The sequence below is a fragment of the Hemitrygon akajei genome, unplaced genomic scaffold (genome assembly GCF_048418815.1).
Source record: "Hemitrygon akajei unplaced genomic scaffold, sHemAka1.3 Scf000057, whole genome shotgun sequence".
Classification (NCBI taxonomy): domain Eukaryota; kingdom Metazoa; phylum Chordata; class Chondrichthyes; order Myliobatiformes; family Dasyatidae; genus Hemitrygon; species Hemitrygon akajei.
This window is the reverse complement of record NW_027331943.1, coordinates 582424-597511: the sequence shown is the minus strand read 5'-3', so window position 1 is coordinate 597511 and position 15088 is coordinate 582424. Positions and strand designations below refer to the sequence as shown.

The 15088-nt window shown below is 46.5% G+C and overlaps 1 non-coding gene across 1 annotated transcript; it reads left to right on the top strand.

The window, feature by feature from the left end:
- The first annotated feature begins 5571 nt into the window (after positions 1-5571).
- Positions 5572-5643, top strand: trnae-cuc (transfer RNA glutamic acid (anticodon CUC)). Its single transcript has one exon. It is a non-coding gene; the product is annotated as a tRNA-Glu (tRNA).
- The last annotated feature ends 9445 nt before the right edge of the window (positions 5644-15088 follow it).

The window sequence follows — 15088 nt, the reverse complement described above, 5'->3', positions numbered from 1 at the left end:
TCAAACAATCATGTGCCTGGTCGCCCGGAAATTGCAGAATTGGTGGAAGATCGCCCACATCATAAGTTCAGGTTGGTGGCAATACAAGCGCTCATTGCTGCTGGCGTGAATATTACACTGGTTGAAGTATGTTCCAAACTATCACAGACACTCGACTGTTACAAGGGCAGGGATGGCTTCAGGGCTTTCCGTGTTTTAGATGTTTCAAAATGGACAGGGTCGTTTAACATAATGTAAAGCATATATGTCAAACTCAAGGCCCGCGGGCCAAATCCGGCCCGCGGTGGAATTATCTTTGGCCCGCGAGATAATATCTAACTACTATTGAAGCTGACCCCAGTAATCGAAGCGCCTATGGCGTATGATATGGCTAATACTGAGTTTATTCAGGTACAGGTTTTCAGGGTTTTTAGTGTTTATTCGGCAGTCTTCTTCATAAGAAACGGAATTTGTAAAGTGAAACACTTTGTAGTTATAGCAGAGACTGAGACACAGGAGAGCAGGCTGAAAAAACGGAGACAACGAAAGCTGCGTTCGCACGCGTCCGACTGATCCGGCCCGCATAAAGCTGCATTTTGCTCAATCCGGCCCGTGACCTAAAATGGGTTTGACACCCCTGAAAAGGGAGTGCGATGGCTAACCAGGGATAGTATCGCAACTGCAGAAAAGGAGGACAACGTGGAGCGTTCGTTTGTTAATAAAATGTGAGACGAACACAGTAACATAATCACCCCATTTGGAGTATTCTGTACAGCAGTATTCTGTACAGACCTGTTACTTTGTATTGCAGTAAGAAAGTAACTGCAACTCGAAAAGTGAGCAACCGATCGTGAAGCGGGACTTGGACATTTTCTAGGTTATTTACATGAGTAACTGAAACATCCATAATGTTATTTGGCATCTCCCCAGTGTAAAAGTTTTAATTATGGCATAATTTCTTGATAGTGTCCAGGAAGGATTCATATCACTACAAGAAGACAGGCGCACTAGCGAACAGTCCGTACCGGATCTAATATTAGAAAAGGAAACGGGTCAGGTGATAGATCTCTCCGTGGGTCAGCATTTCAGAACAATAGGACAGAACTCCCCTCCACTTACCTTACCCAGGGATAGGACCAGAAAGTATGGAGTGTGTTTAATTGGGGTTCTGCGAATTATGGTGCTGGCTGGCAGGATTTTAGGAAGGTACATTGGAAAATGATGCACTCGGGGTATTGCGCAACTGATATGTGGGGATTGTTTAGGGAGCACTTACACGGGGTTCAGTATAGGCTTGTCTCTGTGACGCAGGGAAAGGATGACAGTGTAAAGTAACCCTTGGAGACAAGAAAGTTGGACAACACGTCAAGAGGAAGAAAGAACGATACTTACAGAACAGGAAGAAAGGATCAAATATCGCTATAGCGAGTCACAATGTAGACAGGAAGGAATATAACAGTGGACGTAAAGGAATGATAGGGGGATTTGAGAAATCCTTGACGAGTTGCACTGTGAAGAACAGGAGGAGACTGGGGAGAGCGTGGGCAAATCAGAGGTAAAAGAGGAAAACTTGTGTCTGGAGCCAAGGAAACAGTGAAGATTCTTACTGAATGCATTGATCAATGTGCCCACAACGTAATAACGCAGATATGCTCGAACGTGCCGACGCTGAGAAAGAGGATGCGCTGGAAACTTGGGAAAACATTATGATAGATGATTCCCGGGTGCCGGAAGAGTTATAGTCCAGCTAATTTTGGAAGGCGAACTCAGATATTGGTGAGCTTTTGGACAGGATATTTGTGTTTTCACTGGCCACGGAAGTAGAACTATAAGATTGGAGCGTGGAAAATGTTATTCATTTGTTGACGAAAAATAACAGGGATACTTCTTGGAATTATAGACCAGGTAGTCTTACATCAGTAGTGGGTAAGCTACTGGAGACGATTACTAAAGAGGGAATTAATGAGTATTTGGAGAAACGTAGTCTGGCTACGGAGAGAAAGCATGATATGTTGTCATTAATGAGCCAGATTGATTTAATTGAAAAAGTGAAAAGAAAACTAACGGATGAACCAGGACAGTCGATGTGGGTGCATTAATTATGGTCAGGCGTTTGATCAGTTCCCATAGTGAACTCATTCAGAAAGTCAGGAGGCATGGGATCGAGGGAAACCTGGCTGCGTTGATTCGGAATTGGCTGAATGAGCCAGAAGGCTCATGATGAGCCTAACAGAAGGCGGATGATGTCTTAGACAGAATAAATTCTGGCTGGAAGACAAATGGCAGCCGTGTTCCGCATGGAGAGTCGAAACTTCGGTACACTTTACAACTCTATCGCGAGTCTGCAGTTACAGTGCTCCGAGAAATAGGGCTGAGTAATTAATCTTTTAAATCTGACCACACAGCGGCGCAGGATAATTAATGGAATTAGGGCTGACGACGTAAGCAAATGGCTGAGCTATTGACTGCACCAGCGCGTTTTCTGAACTGACCTGTCATTTACATATTACAGGGCAAATGCTACAATGTCTGCAAAACACCTTTTCCAGTGGAACCCTACAGTTTAAAACCAACATTTCAAAGTGCTCAGCAGCAGCTTCTGGCGCTTATTAAAAGAACCAGCCTTCCAAAATGTCAATTCTAAATTCCCAATTCAAGTACACACCAATTTATCCTAAAGCTAATTTACCTCTGAATCGTGGTTTTATCGTATCGAGTGTAGATACGCTCATATTTCGATCCATTTAACCCTGAATCCACATGGCTGGTGTGGAATCCGTGTCTCTCTCTGAAATCAATAATAAATGTAACACACAAAACTACACAAACTGAAAACGCAGCGAAGGCAAAGCAAATATTCGGGCTGACACTTGTCTTCTTTCAAAAGCATCGCAGGCAATTGGAGAATACAAAATAAACAGTTTCAAAAGCTTCCATCTTCTTATGCTGTAACCATCCATTAACAGTCTCCATGCTTCAGTGTGTGTAAGGACAGAGGGATAAAACAGTATCAACGACTTTCTAGATTGTTCGGTGCTGTGAGACACTAAAGCTCTAACCCACACATACAGTCAGACAGCCAGAGGAAACCACTGCACAGAAACAGGGTCTCCAGCCCGTCAGGACCGGGAGGAATTGTTTAAACTGCCTACTCCCATCGACCTCACCCGGACCGTGACCATCCATATCCCTCTCATCCGTGTACTTCTCCAATCATCTCTTAAACGTTGACATCGGAATCTCAATTACCATTTGTGTTGACAGCTCTGTCTACACTCTGTCGACCCTCTGGGTGAAGAAGTTTCCCCTCATGTTTCCCTTAAACTTTTCACATTTCAACCTTCCCCCAATATCTTCAGTTGTATTCTCGCCCAACATCAGTGGAGAAAGCCCGCTTGCATTTACACTCGCTATACGCTTCATAATGTTATCTACCTCTGTCATATCTCCTCTCAGTCTTCTACCCGCTCGGAAATAAAGTGCTGATATATTTAATCTTTCCTTTTAATTAAAAACATTCAGTCCCGGCAATAGCGGTGTAAACTTTTTTCTGCATTCTTTCAATCTTATTTGCATCTTTCCTGCAGATAGTTGAGCCCAGCCGCACACAATATTTTAAATTGGGCCCCAATAAAGCCTTAAACCACAGCAACGTAACATCCCAACTCCTGTACTCAGTACTTTGGTCTAGGAAGGCCAATGTGCGAAAAGCTGTTTTTGCGACCCTGTCTAACTGTGCCGCAACTTCCACTGAATTACGGTTCTGCATTTCCAGATTCGTTTATTCTATCGTACTCGTCAGTGCCTTATTTCTCGTTGGGTCAGACCCACCCTGGCTGGCCCTCCCAGATGCAACATCTAACACGTGTCTGCGTTAATTCCGATCTGACGTTTTTCAACCCATTTTTTCCAGCTGGTCCAGATCCAGTTTCATGCTCCGGTACTCTTCCTAGTTCTCAACTACACCCGTAATGTTGTTGTCATCGGCAAATTTGCTGATCTACTTAACGACATCATTATCCACATCATTGATAAAGATGACAAACAACAACGGACGCAACAACGATCCCTGGGACACTCCACTTATCACAGCTCCCCAGTCAGAGAGACAACCATCCATTACCACACTCTAGCTTCCCCAACGTACCCAAAGGCCAATCCAATTTACTACCTCATTGTTAAAGCCAAGCGTCTGATCCTTCCCGAGCATCCTCCCACACGGAAACCTGACAAGGCTTTAGGAATTTTGAGATTTGTTTACAAATCCAAATATCCACGATGGCACTGGCGATTCACGCGACGTATTGCCGACAGCTCGCAAAATGTCTCGATGTATTTCTGCTGAACCACTGTCGCTGCAATGTGAAGCCCCTAATTTCCCTTTAAGAAACGTACTGTTGAGCTGTCTAAATTAATCGGCAGTGTAACGAACTGCTGAAGGACCAGATGGACTTGACTCTCGGGAATGCAGGTGCGGCACCTTTCAGCGATCAGCGAAGGTCAGCCATTACCATTGCCGGAAAAGAGGTCGGTTTGGAAGACTTCAAGCCAGACTATATCGACGGGCTATGAAGCATCCCCTGCCCGGCATTTTCTTAGCCAAAGGCCAATTACTTGAAAACACGATACATTACGTAAGTGCAACATTGCAGCTTCGGAGGGAAATGAGGGGCTGCTGTCTTCTCTGTTTCATGGAGACATGGCTCAGTTCGGTGGATCAGCCGGAAGGCTTCTCAATCCACAGTTCGGAGAAGATAAGACGGTATTATGGTGCGGGGGGTGGGGGGAAGGGTTGGGGTGGGGCTGTGCGGTATTGTTTCATGATAAACTCTTCATACTCTCCGTATATAGCGGTCTTGCCGCACCCTTGTTCCCCCAATCACAACATCCAATTATTGAGTTCTGTCGGTGCTGCTTACCGAGAGGTTCTCCTCATTGATCCGGACGGCACTTCACATACAGCCAGAGCAGATGTTAAGCAAGCATACCATGTATTGAGTGCCGCGACCAGCAAACAAGGAACTGCCTACCCTGAGGACTTTCAAATCATTGCGGGTTTCTATCAGGCTTGTTTAATGAAAACTGGGCTTATTTGTCATCAGTACGTCATTCTCAGTACCAGGGGCTCCCGCACACTCGATCACTGTTAGAGCACGATCAGGAAAGCCTACCATTCCACCCCCGGACCATATTTCAGGCATTCTGAACGTCTGGTTTTCTTTCTCCTACCTCCACCCAGGCGGAGTGTAGATGTATCACACCAGATGTATCGGCGATAATGTCGCAGGAATCGGATGGCCTACTACTGAATTGCTTCAAGGCGATAGACACAAACAAAAATGACCCAGCGCTCATAAGAGAATCTGAATGTCACCATCTTTATAAAGACACTGGAGAACGAATGTTTCCTACTGATTCATTCAGAGTCCAGAGTGTTCCTTAACCTGAAGCACTGGGTGAGCAAAGTGCTGAGCAGCAGATTCGTTACAATATTTATCACATTCATTCGTTATTATTATTTATCCCTTGATATTGTTTTGTATTTTTCTGATTTGATAGTGTATGTTGCTGTGATGCAGCGCATCATCAGCTTCCCTGGTCGTCTAGTGGTTAGGATTCGGCGCTCTCACCGCCGCGGCCCGGGTTCGATTCCCGGTCAGGGAAATAAGATATTGCCTGCTGTCATTTAATGTGCTTATTGTAACTTATCGTGTGTATTAACTTGCTGCCACAACAACAACATTCCTGTCTATTCTTAACCTGCATCGGCCTGATTCAGCAGCATAAGACCACAAAATATAGGAGCAGAATTCGGCAGTTTGGCCCATCAAGTTTGTTTCGACATTTCCTCTCAGCCACATTCTCCTGCTTTCTACCGTGTGTACTACCTTCTTCCGTCTACAAATGCTGCCTGACCCGCTATACACCGTTTCTGCAGCGATTCGGTATTTGTTCTGTATGACACTTGTTAGACAATGAAAACATGACTTTGAAAAAAAATATCGCAGGTGCAATCTCAATAAAGCTGGAAATAACTGTGCGAGGTCTTACAGACACTAACTTGCAATCGATACAATGTAGATTTGATCTTCTTCACTCCTCATTGCGCCTCAATCCACTCAGAGACGCTGTCTCTCTGTAGAAGAGGGTGAACATACATTTCCCATATTGGACTCTGGTCCTACTCAGTCAGTTTGCCGACATCATCTTGACTCATCTGCCCAGGGTCATCACTCCTCAAATCTCAGTGAGTATTGTCAGGTCCGGTCGGGTTTATTGCCGTGTGCACAGGGACGGTGAGGGACAGGTACAATGAAACACTTGCAGCGTCATTGCAGGCTCGAAAAGACAGACAGTACGCAGAACATAAATTGTACAATTCTGCATCATTAACAAAAGATGGATATCAATCTTGTGCCAGTTTCAGACTTGGAAATGATTCCTCAGGGAAACTGATGACATAGATTGCGAACTATTATATCCACGGGGGAGCATACAGGCCCAAGAATGGCCTGTTTATTCCTTTTCTTAAAACAGACAGACAACAGAAAGAAGGGCGAGTCTCTAGTCCTCTTCAGCCAGCCCCGGCATTCAATAAGATCAGGCTGCCCAGACTTTTTCTCAATCCTCCCCCCCCCCCCCCATACCGCAGTTGCGAGTCAAAAATCGGTCGGTGTCCTCCAGCAAATCTTCTACCGTCTCCCCCGGTGAGAGGAGATAAACTTCTGTCGCCCGCCTTTATTTCGACTCCCTGACAGCGTCCCCAGCTTCGATCAGAAGCATATGGATATGAATGTTATATAATGGGACATTGCTCTGAGGTTTGCTCAGTATTGACGGGACTTTGGGGAGGCAGAGGCAGTCAGAGTCTGTGGGAGGGACCAACTCTTGGGTGAAACCCTTTCCGCAATTGGATAACACATTGGATTGACATCTGCATACACGAATGGGAGCAAGGTAAGTTGCAAGCCTTTTGATTAGATTGTTTGATGTCGGACCATTACAACGGCTCAGTGACAATCGGCGAGGGTGATTTTGACGGAAGGTCAGCGAACCGATTTGTCAATGGCAATAGGCGGGGTCGCTCGCTGGACAAGAGAGCAATGGGGAGCCTGTACAGTAAGGGATATGAAACGGCGAAAGCTCTTCGCGTTCAGAGACCGTGCTGCCCACTTCAGTGAAAGGATGAAGTCCACTTCTTTACACGGACGCTGAAATATCCGTTCTCTGCATTTGATTCTTTTATCTTTACAAGTCGGTAAAGCTACAAACTACAAAGCGTTTAAGCTGCCCAGAGGGGGATTGATCAGAGTCGTAATAGAAATGAAATTTGCACAATGAGTGTAAAAATCTATAAATCTGCCGGCTGGAACGTAGTTGTCAACTGAACACAGACTGCAGCCAGGGTGTTAAATTTTTATTGGCAGTGAGGTTTCTATTCCCTGGCGCTGTAGTTTGAGCGCTGCCAACAGGATTCGAACCTGCGCGGCGAATCCCCATTGGATTTCAAGTCCAACGTCTTAACCACTCGGCCATCGCAGCTCCATCAATATTCATTGCACCCACCGTAGCACTACAACTGAAGTGAGGGTTGTACTTGCTTTATTTTCGGTAACGGAAATGGTGATTCATCATTCCAATACAAATAGTATAATTCGACAGCTTTGGAATTTGTTTCAACACAGTTACGTCAGAACGTGAATGTGGAGGGATAATACTGCCGTCAGTATCGTAATTGAAGGAGATTTCCATTGTTGGGGATAAAGGTCAGGATCAGAATCAGGTTTATAATGACGGACATATGTTAACATTACAATGTTGCTTATATATTCTACCCCTCCTGAACCGAATGTTAAAATTGCATTTGCCTTACTTTACCGCTGACTAAGCCTGGAAGTAAACATTTAGGGAATATTGCACAAGGTCTCTTTGCACCTCTGATTTCTGAAAAACATCCGCATTTAGAATCTTTTTTATCCTTTCTTCCAAGGTGCATCACTGTACCACACGATGATTTATTTGACAAATCTCCGCCCTTTCTCCTCAACTGTCTTTGATCTTAAATGTGCTTCGAATCTTTTGAGTTATTTAACACGTTGAAGTCAGGCTGCCTTTCTTATATTCTCCTTTCTTCAGCCAAACTTCCTTCTTTCAGAGTGGAGTGACAGTCATAATTCTCCAGTCATCCGGATCTGTTCTCGAATATCAAGTCAAGTCACTTTTATTGTCATTTCGACCATAACTGCCGGTACAGTACATAGTAAAAATGAGACAACTTTTTCAGGACCATGGTGTTACATAACACAGTACAAAAAACTAGAGTGAACTACGTAGAAAACAACACAGAATAAAACTACACTAGACTACAGACCTACCCAGGACTGCATGAAGTACACAAAACAGTACAAGCATTACAATAAATAATAAACAAGACAATAGGACAAGGCGTCAGTCCAGGATCTGGGTATTGAGGAGTCTGATAGCTTGGGGGGAAGAAACTGTTACATCGTCTGGTCGTGAGAGTCCGAATGCTCCGGTACCTTTTTCCCAGACGGCAGGAGGGAGAAAAGTTTGTCGGAGCGGTGTTTGTGGTCCTTCATAATGCTGTTTCCTTTGCGTATGCAGCGTGTAGTGTAAATGTCCGTAATGGCGGGAAGAGAGACCCCGATGATCTTCTCAGCTGACCTCACTATCCGCTGCAGGGTCTTGCAATCATTAATGGTGCAGTTTCCGAACCAGGCAGTGATGCAGCTGCTCAGGATGCTCTCAATACAACCCCTGTAGAATGCGATAAGATGGGGGTGTGGGAGCCATTGTGGATTTTCCGTCAGCCATGCTAGTGCCCCTTTCCAATCCACCTGGCCCGCTCCAGACTTGGGTCGCTGTTCTTTTCTGCCAGTAACGGTTCCAGGACTATTATCGTCCCTGATTTTATTTCTGCGAGTGAAGGGGTCGAGGACAGTCATGGTCCCTGATTTCTTTATTCTGCGAGTGTGTCTGATCATAAGACCCTGGGGTATATTCAGACCGCCAAACGATTGAACTCCCGCCAGGCCCGTTGGGCATTGTTTATTCGGACGGTTCAGGTTTACCCTCACGTACTGTCCAGGATCCAAGAACGGGAAGCCGGACTCGCTATCCCGCCAGCATGATTCCAAGGATGACACCTCCATTCCCGAGACGATCCTCCCACCATCCTGCGTGATGGCCACTGTCACTTGGGAGATCGAGGCTAAAGTAAAGGAAGCCCAGCGGGACGACCCCGACCCAGGGAATGGACCCGGCGATCGCCTGTACGTGCCCGTCTCCGTCAGGTCTCAGGTTCTCCACTAGGGGCACAATCCCGGTTCACCTGCCACGCCGGGAGTGATCGGACCCTGGCTCTCCTAAGGAAGCACTTTTGGTGGCCGTCCACGGAGGGGGCACCCGTTCTTATGTCTCTGCTTGTTCCATCTGTGCCCGGGGAAAGGACTCTAATCGACCACCCGCGGGTCTTCTTCGTCCTCTACCTGTCCCTGGGTATCCCTGGTCACACATCGCCCTAGACCTCGTCACCGGTCTACCCCTTCCCGCGGAAACACCACTGTCCTCACCGTGGTGGACCGATTCTCCAAGGCGGTGCACTTTATGGCCCTCCCTAAACTGTCTTCCTCTCAAGGAACGGCAGATCTTCTCGTCTTCCGCCTCCACGGAATCCCCGCGAACATCGTATCCGATCGAGGTCCCCAGTTCGTCTCGCAGCTATGGAAGGCCTTCTGTCGAGCCTTAGGTGCATCGGCCAGTCTGTCATCCCGCTTCCACCCCCAGTCGAACGGGCAGACGGAATGGGTCAACCAAGACCTGGTGGCGACGCTACGCTGTGTAACGGCAAACAAGCCGTCGACCTGGAGCGGCCACCTCCCGTGGGTTGAGTACGCCCACAACTCTCTGGTGAGCTCGGCCATTGGGAGGTCTCCGTTCGAGTGCTCCCTTGGGTACCAACCCCCGCTGTTCCCCGCGCAAGAAGTGGAGATTGCCGTACCGTCGGTTCGGGACCATATTGATCGGTGCCGTAAGATTTGAGAGGAAACACGCACGGCCCTACTCAGATCAACAAATGGAAATACGAAGTGAGCCGACTGACACTGGACTCCGGCGCCGGAGGTACCAACCTGGGCAGATGGTGTGGCTTTCCTCCAAAGACATCCCGCTCAAAACTGAATATAGGTAACTAGCCCCTCGCTTCCTGGGACCATTCAAGGTTGAAAGGATTATCAATCCCACAGCGGTCCACCTAAAGCTGCCAAGGTCCATACGCATTCACCCAACTTTTCATGTGTCTCAGTTAAAGCCAGTTTCCGTCAGCCCCATGTGTCCCCCTGCTGAGACTCCCACACCTGCCCGTCTCATCGACAACCATCCGGCATTCACCGTCCGAAGACTACTGGATGTGTGCCGTCGGGGCCGGGGTCTCCAATACCTGGTGGACTCGGAGGGGCATGGTCCTGAAGAGTGTTCCTGGGTCCCTTGCTCTTTCATCCTAGACCCTTCCCTCATCCAGGACTTTCATCGGGACCATCCAGACAGGCCTGGAGGATCGCCGGGAGGCTCCCGTTGGTAGGGGGGGGGGGGGGAGTGGTATTGTCATGGTCCCTTCTGGCACCTGGCTATCTTCCTCAGGAATTGGGCCTCAATCACCTCGTTTAGTTCTCAATCATTCCCATTTTCCACTAATTCGTCCACATCTGCGCCAGGTGCGCCGAACTGCAGCTCCTGAGGGACCGAATTAGGGAACTGGAGCTGCAGCTCGATGACCTTCGCCTGGTCAGGGAGAGTGAGGAGGTGATAGAGAGGAGTTACAGGCAGGTGGTCACTCCGGGGCCACGGGAGGCAGATAGGTGGGTCACGATCAGGAAGGGGAAGGGGCAGGTACTAGAGAGTACCCCAGTGGCTGTACCCCTTGACAATAAGTACTCATGTTTGAGTACTGTTGGGGGGGACAGCCTACCTGGAGGAAGTGACAGTGGCCGGGCCTCCGGCACAGAGGACGGCCCTGTAGCTCAGAAGGGTAGGGATAGAAGAAAGAGGACCATAGTAATAGGGGACTCGATAGTCAGGGGTTCAGACAGGCGGTTCTGTGGAGGTGATCGGGAGTCCCGGATGGTAGTTTGCCTCCCTGGTGCCAGGGTCCGGGACGTTTCTGATCGCGTCCAAGATATCCTGAAGTGGGAGGGTGAGGAGCCAGAGGTCGTGGTACATGTAGGTACCAATGACATAGGTAGGAAAGGGGAAGAGGTCCTGAAACGAGAGTATAGGGAGTTAGGAAGGCAGTTAAGAAGAAGGACCGCAAAGGTAGTAATCTCGGGATTACTGCCTGTACCACGCGACAGTGAGAGTAGGAATGGAATTAGGTGGAGGATGAATGCGTGGTTGAGGGATTGGAGCAGGGGGCAGGGATTCAAGTTTCTGGATCATTGGGACCTCTTCTGGGGCAGGCGTGACCTGTTCAAGAAGGACGGGTTACACTTGAATCCTGGGGGGACCAATATCCTAGCGGGGAGGTTTGCTAGGGCTACGGGGCAGACTTTAAACTAGTAAGATGGGGGGGCGGAAATCAATTTGAGGAAACTATGGGAGAGGAGGTTAGTTCACCAGTAGAGCAAGTAAGTAGACCGTGTGTGAGGGAGGACAGGCAGGTGATGGAGGAGGGATGCGCTCAGCCCGAAGTTGTAGGGGAGAAGAAAGAAAAGGATAATAAATTTGAATGCATTGCTAGGGATGAAAAGAGAGGAGGAGGTGGAGAGTATCTTAAATGTATCTATTTTAATGCTAGGAGCATTGTAAGAAAGGTGGATGAGCTTAAAGTGTGGATTGATACATGGAATTATGATGTTGTAGCTATTAGTGAAACATGGTTGCAGGAAGGGTGTGATTGGCAACTAAATATTCCTGGATTTAGTTGCTTCAGGTGTGATAGAGTAGGAGGGGCCAGAGGAGGAGGTGTTGCATTGCTTGTCCGAGAAAATCTTATGGCGGTGCTTTGGAAGGATAGATTACAGAGCTCCTCTAGGGAGGCTATTTGGGTGGAATTGAGGAATGGGAAAGGTGTAGTAACACTGATAGGAGTGTATTATAGGCCACCTAATGGGGAGCGTGAGTTGGAAGAGCAAATGTGTAAGGAGATAGCAGATATTTGTAGTAAACACAAGGTGGTGATTGTGGGAGATTTTAATTTTCCACACATAGATTGGGAAGCTCATTCTGTAAAAGGGCTGGATGGTTTAGAGTTTGTGAAATGTGTGCAGGATAGCTTTTTGCAACAATACATAGAAGTACCGACTAGAGATGGGGCAGTGTTGGATCTCCTGTTAGGGAATGCGATAGGTCAGCTGACAGATGTATGTGTTGGGGAGCACTTCGGGTCCAGTGATCACAATAGCATTAGCTTCAATATAATTATGGAGAAGGACAGGACTGGACCTAGAGTTGAGATTTTTGATTGGAGAAAGGCTAACTTTGAGGAGATGCGCAGGGATTTAGAGAGAGTGGAATGGGTCAAGTTGTTTTATGGGAAGGATGTAATAGAGAAATGGAGGTCATTTAAGGGTGAAATTATGAGGGTACAGAATCTTTATGTTCCTGTTCGGTTGAAAGGAAAGATTAAAGGTTTGAAAGCGCCATGGTTTTCAAGGGATATTAGAAACTTGGTTCGAAAAAAGAGGGATGTCTACAATAGATATAGGCAGCATGGAGTAAAGGAATTGCTCGAGGAATATAAAGAATGTAAAAGGAAACTTAAGAAAGAGATTAGAAAAGCTAAAAGAAGTTACGAGTTTGGTTTGGCAAATAAGGTGGAAGTAAATCCGAAAGGCTTCTACAGTTATATTAAAAGCAAGAGGATAGTGAGGGATAAAATTGGTCCCTTAGAGAATCAGGGTGGTCAGCTATGTGTGGAGCCGAGGGAGATGGGAGAGATTTTGAACGATTTCTTCTCTTCGGTATTCACTAAGGAGAAGGATATCGAATGGTGTAAGGTGTGGGAAACAAGTAAGGAAGTTATGGAACCTATGACAATTAAAGAGGTGGAAGTACTGGCGCTTTTAAGAAATTTAAAAGTGGATAAATCTCCGGGTCCTGACCGGATATTCCCCAGGACCTTGAGGGAAGTTTGTGTAGAGATAGCAGGAGCTCTGACGGAGATCTTTCAGATGTCATTAGAAACAGGGATTGTGCCGGAGGATTGGCGTATTGCTCATGTGGTTCCATTGTTTAAAAAGGGTTCTAGAAGTAAGCCTGGCAATTATAGACCTGTCAGTTTGACATCAGTGGTGGGTAAATTAATGGAAAGTATTCTTAGAGATAGTATTTATAATTATCTGGATAGACAGGATCTGATTAGGAGTAGCCAGCATGGATTTGTGCGTGGAAGGTCATGTTTGACAAACCTTATTGAATTTTTTGAAGTAGTTACGAGGAATGTTGACGAGGGTAAGGCAGTGGATGTAGTCTATATGGACTTCAGCAAGGCCTTTGACAAAGTTCCACATGGAAGGTTAGTTAAGAAGGTTCAGTCGTTAGGTATTAGTGCTGGAGTAATAAAATGGATTCAACAGTGGCTAGATGGGAGATGCCAGAGAGTAGTGGTGGATAATTGTTTATCGGGATGGAGGCCGGTGACTAGCGGGGTGCCTCAGGGATCTGTTTTGGGCCCAATGTTGTTTGTAATATACATAAATGATCTGGATGATGGGGTGGTAAATTGGATTAGTAAGTATGCTGATGATACTAAGGTAGGAGGTGTTGTGGATAATGAGGTGGGTTTTCAAAGCTTGCAGGGAGATTTATGCCGGTTAGAAGAATGGGCTGAACGTTGGCAGATGGAGTTTAATGCTGAGAAGTGTGAGGTTCTACATTTTGGCAGGAATAATCCAAATAGAACATACAGGGTAAATGGTAGGGCATTGAGGAATGCAGTGGAACAGAGAGATCTAGGAATAACAGTGCATAGTTCCCTGAAGGTGGAGTCTCATGTAGATAGGGTGGTGAAGAAGGCTTTTGGAACGCTGGCCTTTATAAATCAGAGCATTGAGTACAGAAGTTGGGATGTAATGTTAAAATTGTACAAGGCATTGGTAAGGCCAAATTTGGAATATTGTGTACAGTTCTGGTCACCGAATTATAGGAAAGATATCAATAAATTAGAGAGAGTGCAGAGACGATTTACTAGGATGTTACCAGGGTTTCAGCACTTAAGTTACAGAGAAAGGTTGAACAAGTTAGGTCTCTATTCATTGGAGCGTAGAAGGTTGAGGGGGGATTTGATCGAGGTATTTAAAATGTTGAGAGGGATAGATAGAGTTGACGTGAATAGGCTGTTTCCATTGAGAGTAGGGGAGATTCAAACGAGAGGACATGATTTGAGAGTTAGGGGGCAAAAGTTTAAGGGAAACACGAGGGGGTATTTCTTTACTCAGAGAGTGATAGCTGTGTGGAATGAGCTTCCTGTAGAAGTAGTAGAGGCCAGATCAGTTGTGTCATTTAAGGTAAAATTGGATAGGTATATGGATAGGAAAGGAGTGGAGGGTTATGGGCTGAGTGCGGGTAGGTGGGACTAGGTGAGATTAAGAGTTCGGCACGGACTAGGAGGGCCGGAATGGCCTGTTTCCGTGCTGTGATTGTTATATGGTTATATGGTTATAAATACAAACACCTGTTTTCCATCAGCAAATGCAGTATAAAAACCCTATTATCACAACTAGAAGGTGCCAGTTCGTTGGTCGACTCGTGTTTGAGTAGCCTCACCCCATGATTCTTAGGACGATCATTTCTGAGTCTAACATCGTTCCAAAATTCTCTACTAAAACCAAGACTCAGGGTAAACACTCCCTTGGCACCCATTCCACGCCCGTGTTCAGCACTTGGGTTCGTTCCACCGCCATGTCCTTGTAATACTCAACTTATACCCATATTCCAGGGAATAAAGACCTGAACTATTTAATACGTGTTACTGAAAACGGAAAGAAAGGAACAGTGGGCAATGTTTTGTACTTATTGCTGTGCTTCAGAGCAGGGCGGGGAGGGGGTGCCTCGGGTCATTGCTCAAGAGCCCAAAGCATTAAGGCTTTGCACG